At 40.8% G+C, this 14,584-nt stretch overlaps 1 protein-coding gene and 38 non-coding genes across 39 annotated transcripts in view; 38 read left to right on the top strand and 1 right to left on the bottom strand.

Annotated features, from left to right (window-relative positions):
• Positions 1–14,584, bottom strand: part of LOC133018967 (cilia- and flagella-associated protein 54-like) — a 69,238-nt gene that overhangs the window by 13,498 nt on the left and 41,156 nt on the right. The gene's annotated exons all lie outside the window — the stretch shown is intronic.
• Positions 36–108, top strand: trnar-acg (transfer RNA arginine (anticodon ACG)). The gene has a single exon. It is a non-coding gene; the product is annotated as a tRNA-Arg (tRNA).
• Positions 402–473, top strand: trnah-gug (transfer RNA histidin (anticodon GUG)). The gene has a single exon. It is a non-coding gene; the product is annotated as a tRNA-His (tRNA).
• On the top strand, positions 706–778 carry trnar-acg (transfer RNA arginine (anticodon ACG)). Its single transcript has one exon. It is a non-coding gene; the product is annotated as a tRNA-Arg (tRNA).
• On the top strand, positions 1,406–1,478 carry trnar-acg (transfer RNA arginine (anticodon ACG)). Its single transcript has one exon. It is a non-coding gene; the product is annotated as a tRNA-Arg (tRNA).
• On the top strand, positions 1,802–1,873 carry trnah-gug (transfer RNA histidin (anticodon GUG)). Its single transcript has one exon. It is a non-coding gene; the product is annotated as a tRNA-His (tRNA).
• On the top strand, positions 2,106–2,178 carry trnar-acg (transfer RNA arginine (anticodon ACG)). The gene has a single exon. It is a non-coding gene; the product is annotated as a tRNA-Arg (tRNA).
• On the top strand, positions 2,472–2,543 carry trnah-gug (transfer RNA histidin (anticodon GUG)). Its single transcript has one exon. It is a non-coding gene; the product is annotated as a tRNA-His (tRNA).
• Positions 2,776–2,848, top strand: trnar-acg (transfer RNA arginine (anticodon ACG)). The gene has a single exon. It is a non-coding gene; the product is annotated as a tRNA-Arg (tRNA).
• On the top strand, positions 3,172–3,243 carry trnah-gug (transfer RNA histidin (anticodon GUG)). The gene has a single exon. It is a non-coding gene; the product is annotated as a tRNA-His (tRNA).
• On the top strand, positions 3,476–3,548 carry trnar-acg (transfer RNA arginine (anticodon ACG)). The gene has a single exon. It is a non-coding gene; the product is annotated as a tRNA-Arg (tRNA).
• trnah-gug (transfer RNA histidin (anticodon GUG)) lies at positions 3,842–3,913 on the top strand. Its single transcript has one exon. It is a non-coding gene; the product is annotated as a tRNA-His (tRNA).
• On the top strand, positions 4,146–4,218 carry trnar-acg (transfer RNA arginine (anticodon ACG)). The gene has a single exon. It is a non-coding gene; the product is annotated as a tRNA-Arg (tRNA).
• On the top strand, positions 4,542–4,613 carry trnah-gug (transfer RNA histidin (anticodon GUG)). The gene has a single exon. It is a non-coding gene; the product is annotated as a tRNA-His (tRNA).
• Positions 4,846–4,918, top strand: trnar-acg (transfer RNA arginine (anticodon ACG)). Its single transcript has one exon. It is a non-coding gene; the product is annotated as a tRNA-Arg (tRNA).
• trnah-gug (transfer RNA histidin (anticodon GUG)) lies at positions 5,242–5,313 on the top strand. Its single transcript has one exon. It is a non-coding gene; the product is annotated as a tRNA-His (tRNA).
• trnar-acg (transfer RNA arginine (anticodon ACG)) lies at positions 5,546–5,618 on the top strand. Its single transcript has one exon. It is a non-coding gene; the product is annotated as a tRNA-Arg (tRNA).
• On the top strand, positions 5,912–5,983 carry trnah-gug (transfer RNA histidin (anticodon GUG)). The gene has a single exon. It is a non-coding gene; the product is annotated as a tRNA-His (tRNA).
• trnar-acg (transfer RNA arginine (anticodon ACG)) lies at positions 6,216–6,288 on the top strand. The gene has a single exon. It is a non-coding gene; the product is annotated as a tRNA-Arg (tRNA).
• Positions 6,582–6,653, top strand: trnah-gug (transfer RNA histidin (anticodon GUG)). Its single transcript has one exon. It is a non-coding gene; the product is annotated as a tRNA-His (tRNA).
• trnar-acg (transfer RNA arginine (anticodon ACG)) lies at positions 6,886–6,958 on the top strand. The gene has a single exon. It is a non-coding gene; the product is annotated as a tRNA-Arg (tRNA).
• trnar-acg (transfer RNA arginine (anticodon ACG)) lies at positions 7,586–7,658 on the top strand. The gene has a single exon. It is a non-coding gene; the product is annotated as a tRNA-Arg (tRNA).
• trnah-gug (transfer RNA histidin (anticodon GUG)) lies at positions 7,952–8,023 on the top strand. The gene has a single exon. It is a non-coding gene; the product is annotated as a tRNA-His (tRNA).
• trnar-acg (transfer RNA arginine (anticodon ACG)) lies at positions 8,256–8,328 on the top strand. The gene has a single exon. It is a non-coding gene; the product is annotated as a tRNA-Arg (tRNA).
• trnar-acg (transfer RNA arginine (anticodon ACG)) lies at positions 8,956–9,028 on the top strand. The gene has a single exon. It is a non-coding gene; the product is annotated as a tRNA-Arg (tRNA).
• trnah-gug (transfer RNA histidin (anticodon GUG)) lies at positions 9,322–9,393 on the top strand. The gene has a single exon. It is a non-coding gene; the product is annotated as a tRNA-His (tRNA).
• Positions 9,626–9,698, top strand: trnar-acg (transfer RNA arginine (anticodon ACG)). Its single transcript has one exon. It is a non-coding gene; the product is annotated as a tRNA-Arg (tRNA).
• trnah-gug (transfer RNA histidin (anticodon GUG)) lies at positions 10,022–10,093 on the top strand. Its single transcript has one exon. It is a non-coding gene; the product is annotated as a tRNA-His (tRNA).
• trnar-acg (transfer RNA arginine (anticodon ACG)) lies at positions 10,326–10,398 on the top strand. Its single transcript has one exon. It is a non-coding gene; the product is annotated as a tRNA-Arg (tRNA).
• trnah-gug (transfer RNA histidin (anticodon GUG)) lies at positions 10,722–10,793 on the top strand. The gene has a single exon. It is a non-coding gene; the product is annotated as a tRNA-His (tRNA).
• trnah-gug (transfer RNA histidin (anticodon GUG)) lies at positions 11,421–11,492 on the top strand. Its single transcript has one exon. It is a non-coding gene; the product is annotated as a tRNA-His (tRNA).
• On the top strand, positions 11,725–11,797 carry trnar-acg (transfer RNA arginine (anticodon ACG)). The gene has a single exon. It is a non-coding gene; the product is annotated as a tRNA-Arg (tRNA).
• On the top strand, positions 12,425–12,497 carry trnar-acg (transfer RNA arginine (anticodon ACG)). The gene has a single exon. It is a non-coding gene; the product is annotated as a tRNA-Arg (tRNA).
• On the top strand, positions 12,791–12,862 carry trnah-gug (transfer RNA histidin (anticodon GUG)). Its single transcript has one exon. It is a non-coding gene; the product is annotated as a tRNA-His (tRNA).
• On the top strand, positions 13,095–13,167 carry trnar-acg (transfer RNA arginine (anticodon ACG)). The gene has a single exon. It is a non-coding gene; the product is annotated as a tRNA-Arg (tRNA).
• trnah-gug (transfer RNA histidin (anticodon GUG)) lies at positions 13,461–13,532 on the top strand. The gene has a single exon. It is a non-coding gene; the product is annotated as a tRNA-His (tRNA).
• trnar-acg (transfer RNA arginine (anticodon ACG)) lies at positions 13,765–13,837 on the top strand. Its single transcript has one exon. It is a non-coding gene; the product is annotated as a tRNA-Arg (tRNA).
• On the top strand, positions 14,161–14,232 carry trnah-gug (transfer RNA histidin (anticodon GUG)). Its single transcript has one exon. It is a non-coding gene; the product is annotated as a tRNA-His (tRNA).
• On the top strand, positions 14,465–14,537 carry trnar-acg (transfer RNA arginine (anticodon ACG)). Its single transcript has one exon. It is a non-coding gene; the product is annotated as a tRNA-Arg (tRNA).

Genomic DNA, 14,584 nt, shown 5'->3' with positions numbered 1-14,584 from the left:
CTTCTTTTCCTGTGCCTAGCAGTGACACATAACAAGGGCTAGTGGCGCAATGGATAACGCGTCTGACTACGGATCAGAAGATTCTAGGTTCGACTCCTGGCTAGCTCGGAACAAACTTTAATTTGTCACTTCTCCAAATCTCGGTCTCTACTCAGTCTCTTTCAAAATCTACTGGGTATTTGAGTCACCTCTCCAACTGATAGGTTAAAGTCCTGTTGCCATAAGACAAAAAGGACAAAGAACCCTTCTGTAACAGCTTTCAATAACTCAATCTTGTTATTTGGATTTCTTCTTAATCATTTTGATTCATTCAAAACAATAAACAAAATAATAGAATTTGTGTTATTCAACCTTGTTAGTTTACTAAAGCAATAAAGAGCCCCTCTTCATCAAGCCAACTGGCCGTGATCGTATAGAGGTTAGTACTCTGCGTTGTGGCCGCAGCAACCCCGGTTCGAATCCGGGTCACGGCAAAACTACAGACAGACCTTCCCTTTTTATTTTCATGCATAAGGTACTGTAGTTCCTACTTCAATCTCAAAACAATTCAACTCAAAAGAGCCAACGTAGTTTTCTAAATGAAATCCTGTATTGAAATTGACAGGTCAGTCGACCAACCTTCTCTCTCCTTTTTCGAAAAAGACAGGACGTCAACCGTTGCCATGCAACTCTTCTTTTCCTGTGCCTAGCAGTGACACATAACAAGGGCTAGTGGCGCAATGGATAACGCGTCTGACTACGGATCAGAAGATTCTAGGTTCGACTCCTGGCTAGCTCGGAACAAACTTTAATTTGTCACTTCTCCAAATCTCGGTCTCTACTCAGTCTCTTTCAAAATCTACTGGGTATTTGAGTCACCTCTCCAACTGATAGGTTAAAGTCCTGTTGCCATAAGACAAAAAGGACAGAGAACCCTTCTGTAACAGCTTTCAATAACTCAATCTTGTTATTTGGATTTCTTCTTAATCATTTTGATTCATTCAAAACAATAAAAGTGGGATAAGATAGAATATCTCAAACAGGCAAAATAATAGAATTTGTGTTATTCAACCTTGTTAGTTTACTAAAGCAATAAAGAGCCCCTCTTCATCAAGCCAACTGGCCGTGATCGTATAGAGGTTAGTACTCTGCATTGTGGCCGCAGCAACCCCGGTTCGAATCCGGGTCACGGCAAAACTACAGACAGGCCTTCCCTTTTTATTTTCATGCTTAAGGTACTGTAGTTCCTACTTCAATCTCAAAACATTTCAACTCAAAAGAGCCAACGTAGTTTTCTAAATGAAATCCTGTATTGAAATTGACAGGTCAGTCGACCAACCTTCTCTCTCCTTTTTCGAAAAAGACAGGACGTCAACCGTTGCCATGCAACTCTTCTTTTCCTGTGCCTAGCAGTGACACATAACAAGGGCTAGTGGCGCAATGGATAACGCGTCTGACTACGGATCAGAAGATTCTAGGTTCGACTCCTGGCTAGCTCGGAACAAACTTTAATTTGTCACTTCTCCAAATCTCGGTCTCTACTCAGTCTCTTTCAAAATCTACTGGGTATTTGAGTCACCTCTCCAACTGATAGGTTAAAGTCCTGTTGCCATAAGACAAAAAGGACAGAGAACCCTTCTGTAACAGCTTTCAATAACTCAATCTTGTTATTTGGATTTCTTCTTAATCATTTTGATTCATTCAAAACAATAAAAGTGGGATAAGATAGAATATCTCAAACAGGCAAAATAATAGAATTTGTGTTATTCAACCTTGTTAGTTTACTAAAGCAATAAAGAGCCCCTCTTCATCAAGCCAACTGGCCGTGATCGTATAGAGGTTAGTACTCTGCGTTGTGGCCGCAGCAACCCCGGTTCGAATCCGGGTCACGGCAAAACTACAGACAGGCCTTCCCTTTTTATTTTCATGCATAAGGTACTGTAGTTCCTACTTCAATCTCAAAACATTTCAACTCAAAAGAGCCAACGTAGTTTTCTAAATGAAATCCTGTATTGAAATTGACAGGTCAGTCGACCAACCTTCTCTCTCCTTTTTCGAAAAAGACAGGACGTCAACCGTTGCCATGCAACTCTTCTTTTCCTGTGCCTAGCAGTGACACATAACAAGGGCTAGTGGCGCAATGGATAACGCGTCTGACTACGGATCAGAAGATTCTAGGTTCGACTCCTGGCTAGCTCGGAACAAACTTTAATTTATCTCTTCTCCAAATCTCGGTCTCTACTCAGTCTCTTTCAAAATCTACTGGGTATTTGAGTCACCTCTCCAACTGATAGGTTAAAGTCCTGTTGCCATAAGACAAAAAGGACAAAGAACCCTTCTGTAACAGCTTTCAATAACTCAATCTTGTTATTTGGATTTCTTCTTAATCATTTTGATTTATTCAAAACAATAAACAAAATAATAGAATTTGTGTTATTCAACCTTGTTAGTTTACTAAAGCAATAAAGAGCCCCTCTTCATCAAGCCAACTGGCCGTGATCGTATAGAGGTTAGTACTCTGCGTTGTGGCCGCAGCAACCCCGGTTCGAATCCGGGTCACGGCAAAACTACAGACAGGCCTTCCCTTTTTATTTTCATGCATAAGGTACTGTAGTTCCTACTTCAATCTCAAAACAATTCAACTCAAAAGAGCCAACGTAGTTTTCTAAATGAAATCCTGTATTGAAATTGACAGGTCAGTCGACCAACCTTCTCTCTCCTTTTTCGAAAAAGACAGGACGTCAACCGTTGCCATGCAACTCTTCTTTTCCTGTGCCTAGCAGTGACACATAACAAGGGCTAGTGGCGCAATGGATAACGCGTCTGACTACGGATCAGAAGATTCTAGGTTCGACTCCTGGCTAGCTCGGAACAAACTTTAATTTGTCACTTCTCCAAATCTCGGTCTCTACTCAGTCTCTTTCAAAATCTACTGGGTATTTGAGTCACCTCTCCAACTGATAGGTTAAAGTCCTGTTGCCATAAGACAAAAAGGACAGAGAACCCTTCTGTAACAGCTTTCAATAACTCAATCTTGTTATTTGGATATCTTCTTAATCATTTTGATTCATTCAAAACAATAAAAGTGGGATAAGATAGAATATCTCAAACAGGCAAAATAATAGAATTTGTGTTATTCAACCTTGTTAGTTTACTAAAGCAATAAAGAGCCCCTCTTCATCAAGCCAACTGGCCGTGATCGTATAGAGGTTAGTACTCTGCGTTGTGGCCGCAGCAACCCCGGTTCGAATCCGGGTCACGGCAAAACTACAGACAGGCCTTCCCTTTTTATTTGCATGCTTAAGGTACTGTAGTTCCTACTTCAATCTCAAAACATTTCAACTCAAAAGAGCCAACGTAGTTTTCTAAATGAAATCATGTATTGAAATTGACAGGTCAGTCGACCAACCTTCTCTCTCCTTTTTTGAAAAAGACAGGACGTCAACCGTTGCCATGCAACTCTTCTTTTCCTGTGCCTAGCAGTGACACATAACAAGGGCTAGTGGCGCAATGGATAACGCGTCTGACTACGGATCAGAAGATTCTAGGTTCGACTCCTGGCTAGCTCGGAACAAACTTTAATTTGTCACTTCTCCAAATCTCGGTCTCTACTCAGTCTCTTTCAAAATCTACTGGGTATTTGAGTCACCTCTCCAACTGATAGGTTAAAGTCCTGTTGCCATAAGACAAAAAGGACAAAGAACCCTTCTGTAACAGCTTTCAATAACTCAATCTTGTTATTTGGATTTCTTCTTAATCATTTTGATTCATTCAAAACAATAAACAAAATAATAGAATTTGTGTTATTCAACCTTGTTAGTTTACTAAAGCAATAAAGAGCCCCTCTTCATCAAGCCAACTGGCCGTGATCGTATAGAGGTTAGTACTCTGCGTTGTGGCCGCAGCAACCCCGGTTCGAATCCGGGTCACGGCAAAACTACAGACAGGCCTTCCCTTTTTATTTTCATGCATAAGGTACTGTAGTTCCTACTTCAATCTCAAAACAATTCAACTCAAAAGAGCCAACGTAGTTTTCTAAATGAAATCCTGTATTGAAATTGACAGGTCAGTCGACCAACCTTCTCTCTCCTTTTTCGAAAAAGACAGGACGTCAACCGTTGCCATGCAACTCTTCTTTTCCTGTGCCTAGCAGTGACACATAACAAGGGCTAGTGGCGCAATGGATAACGCGTCTGACTACGGATCAGAAGATTCTAGGTTCGACTCCTGGCTAGCTCGGAACAAACTTTAATTTGTCACTTCTCCAAATCTCGGTCTCTACTCAGTCTCTTTCAAAATCTACTGGGTATTTGAGTCACCTCTCCAACTGATAGGTTAAAGTCCTGTTGCCATAAGACAAAAAGGACAGAGAACCCTTCTGTAACAGCTTTCAATAACTCAATCTTGTTATTTGGATTTCTTCTTAATCATTTTGATTCATTCAAAACAATAAAAGTGGGATAAGATAGAATATCTCAAACAGGCAAAATAATAGAATTTGTGTTATTCAACCTTGTTAGTTTACTAAAGCAATAAAGAGCCCCTCTTCATCAAGCCAACTGGCCGTGATCGTATAGAGGTTAGTACTCTGCGTTGTGGCCGCAGCAACCCCGGTTCGAATCCGGGTCACGGCAAAACTACAGACAGGCCTTCCCTTTTTATTTTCATGCTTAAGGTACTGTAGTTCCTACTTCAATCTCAAAACATTTCAACTCAAAAGAGCCAACGTAGTTTTCTAAATGAAATCCTGTATTGAAATTGACAGGTCAGTCGACCAACCTTCTCTCTCCTTTTTCGAAAAAGACAGGACGTCAACCGTTGCCATGCAACTCTTCTTTTCCTGTGCCTAGCAGTGACACATAACAAGGGCTAGTGGCGCAATGGATAACGCGTCTGACTACGGATCAGAAGATTCTAGGTTCGACTCCTGGCTAGCTCGGAACAAACTTTAATTTGTCACTTCTCCAAATCTCGGTCTCTACTCAGTCTCTTTCAAAATCTACTGGGTATTTGAGTCACCTCTCCAACTGATAGGTTAAAGTCCTGTTGCCATAAGACAAAAAGGACAGAGAACCCTTCTGTAACAGCTTTCAATAACTCAATCTTGTTATTTGGATTTCTTCTTAATCATTTTGATTCATTCAAAACAATAAAAGTGGGATAAGATAGAATATCTCAAACAGGCAAAATAATAGAATTTGTGTTATTCAACCTTGTTAGTTTACTAAAGCAATAAAGAGCCCCTCTTCATCAAGCCAACTGGCCGTGATCGTATAGAGGTTAGTACTCTGCGTTGTGGCCGCAGCAACCCCGGTTCGAATCCGGGTCACGGCAAAACTACAGACAGGCCTTCCCTTTTTATTTTCATGCATAAGGTACTGTAGTTCCTACTTCAATCTCAAAACATTTCAACTCAAAAGAGCCAACGTAGTTTTCTAAATGAAATCCTGTATTGAAATTGACAGGTCAGTCGACCAACCTTCTCTCTCCTTTTTCGAAAAAGACAGGACGTCAACCGTTGCCATGCAACTCTTCTTTTCCTGTGCCTAGCAGTGACACATAACAAGGGCTAGTGGCGCAATGGATAACGCGTCTGACTACGGATCAGAAGATTCTAGGTTCGACTCCTGGCTAGCTCGGAACAAACTTTAATTTGTCACTTCTCCAAATCTCGGTCTCTACTCAGTCTCTTTCAAAATCTACTGGGTATTTGAGTCACCTCTCCAACTGATAGGTTAAAGTCCTGTTGCCATAAGACAAAAAGGACAAAGAACCCTTCTGTAACAGCTTTCAATAACTCAATCTTGTTATTTGGATTTCTTCTTAATCATTTTGATTCATTCAAAACAATAAACAAAATAATAGAATTTGTGTTATTCAACCTTGTTAGTTTACTAAAGCAATAAAGAGCCCCTCTTCATCAAGCCAACTGGCCGTGATCGTATAGAGGTTAGTACTCTGCGTTGTGGCCGCAGCAACCCCGGTTCGAATCCGGGTCACGGCAAAACTACAGACAGGCCTTCCCTTTTTATTTTCATGCATAAGGTACTGTAGTTCCTACTTCAATCTCAAAACAATTCAACTCAAAAGAGCCAACGTAGTTTTCTAAATGAAATCCTGTATTGAAATTGACAGGTCAGTCGACCAACCTTCTCTCTCCTTTTTCGAAAAAGACAGGACGTCAACCGTTGCCATGCAACTCTTCTTTTCGTGTGCCTAGCAGTGACACATAACAAGGGCTAGTGGCGCAATGGATAACGCGTCTGACTACGGATCAGAAGATTCTAGGTTCGACTCCTGGCTAGCTCGGAACAAACTTTAATTTGTCACTTCTCCAAATCTCGGTCTCTACTCAGTCTCTTTCAAAATCTACTGGGTATTTGAGTCACCTCTCCAACTGATAGGTTAAAGTCCTGTTGCCATAAGACAAAAAGGACAAAGAACCCTTCTGTAACAGCTTTCAATAACTCAATCTTGTTATTTGGATTTCTTCTTAATCATTTTGATTCATTCAAAACAATAAACAAAATAATAGAATTTGTGTTATTCAACCTTGTTAGTTTACTAAAGCAATAAAGAGCCCCTCTTCATCAAGCCAACTGGCCGTGATCGTATAGAGGTTAGTACTCTGCGTTGTGGCCGCAGCAACCCCGGTTCGAATCCGGGTCACGGCAAAACTACAGACAGGCCTTCCCTTTTTATTTTCATGCATAAGGTACTGTAGTTCCTACTTCAATCTCAAAACAATTCAACTCAAAAGAGCCAACGTAGTTTTCTAAATGAAATCATGTATTGAAATTGACAGGTCAGTCGACCAACCTTCTCTCTCCTTTTTCGAAAAAGACAGGACGTCAACCGTTGCCATGCAACTCTTCTTTTCCTGTGCCTAGCAGTGACACATAACAAGGGCTAGTGGCGCAATGGATAACGCGTCTGACTACGGATCAGAAGATTCTAGGTTCGACTCCTGGCTAGCTCGGAACAAACTTTAATTTGTCACTTCTCCAAATCTCGGTCTCTACTCAGTCTCTTTCAAAATCTACTGGGTATTTGAGTCACCTCTCCAACTGATAGGTTAAAGTCCTGTTGCCATAAGACAAAAAGGATAAAGAACCCTTCTGTAACAGCTTTCAATAACTCAATCTTGTTATTTGGATTTCTTCTTAATCATTTTGATTCATTCAAAACAACAAAAGTGGGATAAGATAGAATATCTCAAACAGGCAAAATAATAGAATTTGTGTTACTCAACCTTGTTAGTTTACTAAAGCAATAAAGAGCCCCTCTTCATCAAGCCAACTGGCCGTGATCGTATAGAGGTTAGTACTCTGCGTTGTGGCCGCAGCAACCCCGGTTCGAATCCAGGTCACAGCAAAACTACAGACAGGCCTTCCCTTTTTATTTTCATGCATAAGGTACTGTAGTTCCTACTTCAATCTCAAAACATTTCAACTCAAAAGAGCCAACGTAGTTTTCTAAATGAAATCCTGTATTGAAATTGACAGGTCAGTCGACCAACCTTCTCTCTCCTTTTTCGAAAAAGACAGGACGTCAACCGTTGCCATGCAACTCTTCTTTACCTGTGCCTAGCAGTGACACATAACAAGGGCTAGTGGCGCAATGGATAACGCGTCTGACTACGGATCAGAAGATTCTAGGTTCGACTCCTGGCTAGCTCGGAACAAACTTTAATTTGTCTCTTCTCCAAATCTCGGTCTCTACTCAGTCTCTTTCAAAATCTACTGGGTATTTGAGTCACCTCTCCAACTGATAGGTTAAAGTCCTGTTGCCATAAGACAAAAAGGACAAAGAACCCTTCTGTAACAGCTTTCAATAACTCAATCTTGTTATTTGGATTTCTTCTTAATCATTTTGATTCATTCAAAACAATAAACAAAATAATAGAATTTGTGTTATTCAACCTTGTTAGTTTACTAAAGCAATAAAGAGCCCCTCTTCATCAAGCCAACTGGCCGTGATCGTATAGAGGTTAGTACTCTGCGTTGTGGCCGCAGCAACCCCGGTTCGAATCCGGGTCACGGCAAAACTACAGACAGGCCTTCCCTTTTTATTTTCATGCATAAGGTACTGTAGTTCCTACTTCAATCTCAAAACAATTCAACTCAAAAGAGCCAACGTAGTTTTCTAAATGAAATCCTGTATTGAAATTGACAGGTCAGTCGACCAACCTTCTCTCTCCTTTTTCGAAAAAGACAGGACGTCAACCGTTGCCATGCAACTCTTCTTTTCCTGTGCCTAGCAGTGACACATAACAAGGGCTAGTGGCGCAATGGATAACGCGTCTGACTACGGATCAGAAGATTCTAGGTTCGACTCCTGGCTAGCTCGGAACAAACTTTAATTTGTCACTTCTCCAAATCTCGGTCTCTACTCAGTCTCTTTCAAAATCTACTGGGTATTTGAGTCACCTCTCCAACTGATAGGTTAAAGTCCTGTTGCCATAAGACAAAAAGGACAAAGAACCCTTCTGTAACAGCTTTCAATAACTCAATCTTGTTATTTGGATTTCTTCTTAATCATTTTGATTCATTCAAAACAACAAAAGTGGGATAAGATAGAATATCTCAAACAGGCAAAATAATAGAATTTGTGTTACTCAACCTTGTTAGTTTACTAAAGCAATAAAGAGCCCCTCTTCATCAAGCCAACTGGCCGTGATCGTATAGAGGTTAGTACTCTGCGTTGTGGCCGCAGCAACCCCGGTTCGAATCCGTGTCACAGCAAAACTACAGACAGGCCTTCCCTTTTTATTTTCATGCATAAGGTACTGTAGTTCCTACTTCAATCTCAAAACATTTCAACTCAAAAGAGCCAACGTAGTTTTCTAAATGAAATCCTGTATTGAAATTGACAGGTCAGTCGACCAACCTTCTCTCTCCTTTTTCGAAAAAGACAGGACGTCAACCGTTGCCATGCAACTCTTCTTTTCCTGTGCCTAGCAGTGACACATAACAAGGGCTAGTGGCGCAATGGATAACGCGTCTGACTACGGATCAGAAGATTCTAGGTTCGACTCCTGGCTAGCTCGGAACAAACTTTAATTTGTCTCTTCTCCAAATCTCGGTCTCTACTCAGTCTCTTTCAAAATCTACTGGGTATTTGAGTCACCTCTCCAACTGATAGGTTAAAGTCCTGTTGCCATAAGACAAAAAGGACAAAGAACCCTTCTGTAACAGCTTTCAATAACTCAATCTTGTTATTTGGATTTCTTCTTAATCATTTTGATTCATTCAAAACAATAAACAAAATAATAGAATTTGTGTTATTCAACCTTGTTAGTTTACTAAAGCAATAAAGAGCCCCTCTTCATCAAGCCAACTGGCCGTGATCGTATAGAGGTTAGTACTCTGCGTTGTGGCCGCAGCAACCCCGGTTCGAATCCGGGTCACGGCAAAACTACAGACAGGCCTTCCCTTTTTATTTTCATGCATAAGGTACTGTAGTTCCTACTTCAATCTCAAAACAATTCAACTCAAAAGAGCCAACGTAGTTTTCTAAATGAAATCCTGTATTGAAATTGACAGGTCAGTCGACCAACCTTCTCTCTCCTTTTTCGAAAAAGACAGGACGTCAACCGTTGCCATGCAACTCTTCTTTTCCTGTGCCTAGCAGTGACACATAACAAGGGCTAGTGGCGCAATGGATAACGCGTCTGACTACGGATCAGAAGATTCTAGGTTCGACTCCTGGCTAGCTCGGAACAAACTTTAATTTGTCACTTCTCCAAATCTCGGTCTCTACTCAGTCTCTTTCAAAATCTACTGGGTATTTGAGTCACCTCTCCAACTGATAGGTTAAAGTCCTGTTGCCATAAGACAAAAAGGACAAAGAACCCTTCTGTAACAGCTTTCAATAACTCAATCTTGTTATTTGGATTTCTTCTTAATCATTTTGATTCATTCAAAACAATAAAAGTAGGATAAGATAGAATATCTCAAACAGGCAAAATAATAGAATTTGTGTTATTCAACCTTGTTAGTTTACTAAAGCAATAAAGAGCCCCTCTTCATCAAGCCAACTGGCCGTGATCGTATAGAGGTTAGTACTCTGCGTTGTGGCCGCAGCAACCCCGGTTCGAATCCGGGTCACGGCAAAACTACAGACAGGCCTTCCCTTTTTATTTGCATGCTTAAGGTACTGTAGTTCCTACTTCAATCTCAAAACATTTCAACTCAAAAGAGCCAACGTAGTTTTCTAAATGAAATCATGTATTGAAATTGACAGGTCAGTCGACCAACCTTCTCTCTCCTTTTTCGAAAAAGACAGGACGTCAACCGTTGCCATGCAACTCTTCTTTTCCTGTGCCTAGCAGTGACACATAACAAGGGCTAGTGGCGCAATGGATAACGCGTCTGACTACGGATCAGAAGAATCTAGGTTCGACTCCTGGCTAGCTCGGAACAAACTTTAATTTGTCACTTCTCCAAATCTCGGTCTCTACTCAGTCTCTTTCAAAATCTACTGGGTATTTGAGTCACCTCTCCAACTGATAGGTTAAAGTCCTGTTGCCATAAGACAAAAAGGACAGAGAACCCTTCTGTAACAGCTTTCAATAACTCAATCTTGTTATTTGGATTTCTTCTTAATCATTTTGATTCATTCAAAACAATAAAAGTGGGATAAGATAGAATATCTCAAACAGGCAAAATAATAGAATTTGTGTTATTCAACCTTGTTAGTTTACTAAAGCAATAAAGAGCCCCTCTTCATCAAGCCAACTGGCCGTGATCGTATAGAGGTTAGTACTCTGCGTTGTGGCCGCAGCAACCCCGGTTCGAATCCGGGTCACGGCAAAACTACAGACAGGCCTTCCCTTTTTATTTTCATGCATAAGGTACTGTAGTTCCTACTTCAATCTCAAAACATTTCAACTCAAAAGAGCCAACGTAGTTTTCTAAATGAAATCCTGTATTGAAATTGACAGGTCAGTCGACCAACCTTCTCTCTCCTTTTTCGAAAAAGACAGGACGTCAACCGTTGCCATGCAACTCTTCTTTACCTGTGCCTAGCAGTGACACATAACAAGGGCTAGTGGTGAATGGATAACGCGTCTGACTACGGATCAGAAGATTCTAGGTTCGACTCCTGGCTAGCTCGGAACAAACTTTAATTTGTCACTTCTCCAAATCTCGGTCTCTACTCAGTCTCTTTCAAAATCTACTGGGTATTTGAGTCACCTCTCCAACTGATAGGTTAAAGTCCTGTTGCCATAAGACAAAAAGGACAAAGAACCCTTCTGTAACAGCTTTCAATAACTCAATCTTGTTATTTGGATTTCTTCTTAATCATTTTGATTCATTCAAAACAATAAAAGTGGGATAAGATAGAATATGTCAAACAGGCAAATTAACAGAATTTGTGTTATTCAACCTTGTTAGTTTACTAAAGCAATAAAGAGCCCCTCTTCATCAAGCCAACTGGCCGTGATCGTATAGAGGTTAGTACTCTGCGTTGTGGCCGCAGCAACCCCGGTTCGAATCCGGGTCACGGCAAAACTACAGACAGGCCTTCCCTTTTTATTTTCATGCTTAAGGTACTGTAGTTCCTACTTCAATCTCAAAACATTTCAACTCAAAAGAGCCAACGTAGTTTTCTAAATGAAATCCTGTATTGAAATTGACAGGTCAGTCGACCAACCTTCTCTCTCCTTTTTCGAAAAAGACAGGACGTCAACCGTTGCCATGCAACTCTTCTTTTGCTGTGCCTAGCAGTGACACATAACAAGGGCTAGTGGCGCAATGGATAACGCGTCTGACTACGGATCAGAAGATTCTAGGTTCGACTCCTGGCTAGCTCGGAACAAACTTTAATTTGTCACTTCTCCAAATCTCGGTCTCTACTCAGTCTCTTTCAAAATCTACTGGGTATTTGAGTCACCTCTCCAACTGATAGGTTAAAGTCCTGTTGCCATAAGACAAAAAGGATAAAGAACCCTTCTGTAACAGCTTTCAATAACTCAATCTTGTTATTTGGATTTCTTCTTAATCATTTTGATTCATTCAAAACAACAAAAGTGGGATAAGATAGAATATCTCAAACAGGCAAAATAATAGAATTTGTGTTACTCAACCTTGTTAGTTTACTAAAGCAATAAAGAGCCCCTCTTCATCAAGCCAACTGGCCGTGATCGTATAGAGGTTAGTACTCTGCGTTGTGGCCGCAGCAACCCCGGTTCGAATCCAGGTCACAGCAAAACTACAGACAGGCCTTCCCTTTTTATTTTCATGCATAAGGTACTGTAGTTCCTACTTCAATCTCAAAACATTTCAACTCAAAAGAGCCAACGTAGTTTTCTAAATGAAATCCTGTATTGAAATTGACAGGTCAGTCGACCAACCTTCTCTCTCCTTTTTCGAAAAAGACAGGACGTCAACCGTTGCCATGCAACTCTTCTTTTCCTGTGCCTAGCAGTGACACATAACAAGGGCTAGTGGCGCAATGGATAACGCGTCTGACTACGGATCAGAAGATTCTAGGTTCGACTCCTGGCTAGCTCGGAACAAACTTTAATTTGTCTCTTCTCCAAATCTCGGTCTCTACTCAGTCTCTTTCAAAATCTACTGGGTATTTGAGTCACCTCTCCAACTGATAGGTTAAAGTCCTGTTGCCATAAGACAAAAAGGACAAAGAACCCTTCTGTAACAGCTTTCAATAACTCAATCTTGTTATTTGGATTTCTTCTTAATCATTTTGATTCATTCAAAACAATAAACAAAATAATAGAATTTGTGTTATTCAACCTTGTTAGTTTACTAAAGCAATAAAGAGCCCCTCTTCATCAAGCCAACTGGCCGTGATCGTATAGAGGTTAGTACTCTGCGTTGTGGCCGCAGCAACCCCGGTTCGAATCCGGGTCACGGCAAAACTACAGACAGGCCTTCCCTTTTTATTTTCATGCATAAGGTACTGTAGTTCCTACTTCAATCTCAAAACAATTCAACTCAAAAGAGCCAACGTAGTTTTCTAAATGAAATCCTGTATTGAAATTGACAGGTCAGTCGACCAACCTTCTCTCTCCTTTTTCGAAAAAGACAGGACGTCAACCGTTGCCATGCAACTCTTCTTTTCCTGTGCCTAGCAGTGACACATAACAAGGGCTAGTGGCGCAATGGATAACGCGTCTGACTACGGATCAGAAGATTCTAGGTTCGACTCCTGGCTAGCTCGGAACAAACTTTAATTTGTCACTTCTCCAAATCTCGGTCTCTACTCAGTCTCTTTCAAAATCTACTGGGTATTTGAGTCACCTCTCCAACTGATAGGTTAAAGTCCTGTTGCCATAAGACAAAAAGGACAAAGAACCCTTCTGTAACAGCTTTCAATAACTCAATCTTGTTATTTGGATTTCTTCTTAATCATTTTGATTCATTCAAAACAATAAACAAAATAATAGAATTTGTGTTATTCAACCTTGTTAGTTTACTAAAGCAATAAAGAGCCCCTCTTCATCAAGCCAACTGGCCGTGATCGTATAGAGGTTAGTACTCTGCGTTGTGGCCGCAGCAACCCCGGTTCGAATCCGGGTCACGGCAAAACTACAGACAGGCCTTCCCTTTTTATTTTCATGCATAAGGTACTGTAGTTCCTACTTCAATCTCAAAACAATTCAACTCAAAAGAGCCAACGTAGTTTTCTAAATGAAATCCTGTATTGAAATTGACAGGTCAGTCGACCAACCTTCTCTCTCCTTTTTCGAAAAAGACAGGACGTCAACCGTTGCCATGCAACTCTTCTTTTCCTGTGCCTAGCAGTGACACATAACAAGGGCTAGTGGCGCAATGGATAACGCGTCTGACTACGGATCAGAAGATTCTAGGTTCGACTCCTGGCTAGCTCGGAACAAACTTTAATTTGTCAATTCTCCAAATCTCGGTCTCTACTCAGTCTCTTTCAAAATCTACTGGGTATTTGAGTCACCTCTCCAACTGATAGGTTAAAGTCCTGTTGCCATAAGACAAAAAGGACAAAGAACCCTTCTGTAACAGCTTTCAATAACTCAATCTTGTTATTTGGATTTCTTCTTAATCATTTTGATTCATTCAAAACAATAAAAGTAGGATAAGATAGAATATCTCAAACAGGCAAAATAATAGAATTTGTGTTATTCAACCTTGTTAGTTTACTAAAGCAATAAAGAGCCCCTCTTCATCAAGCCAACTGGCCGTGATCGTATAGAGGTTAGTACTCTGCGTTGTGGCCGCAGCAACCCCGGTTCGAATCCGGGTCACGGCAAAACTACAGACAGGCCTTCCCTTTTTATTTGCATGCTTAAGGTACTGTAGTTCCTACTTCAATCTCAAAACATTTCAACTCAAAAGAGCCAACGTAGTTTTCTAAATGAAATCATGTATTGAAATTGACAGGTCAGTCGACCAACCTTCTCTCTCCTTTTTCGAAAAAGACAGGACGTCAACCGTTGCCATGCAACTCTTCTTTTCCTGTGCCTAGCAGTGACACATAACAAGGGCTAGTGGCGCAATGGATAACGCGTCTGACTACGGATCAGAAGATTCTAGGTTCGACTCCTGGCTAGCTCGGAACAAACTTTAATTTGTCACTTCTCCAAATCTCGGTCTCTACTCAG

This window comes from Limanda limanda, chromosome 14 (assembly GCF_963576545.1).
Source record: "Limanda limanda chromosome 14, fLimLim1.1, whole genome shotgun sequence".
NCBI lineage: Eukaryota > Metazoa > Chordata > Actinopteri > Pleuronectiformes > Pleuronectidae > Limanda > Limanda limanda.
This window is presented reverse-complemented; position numbering and strand designations above follow the sequence as displayed.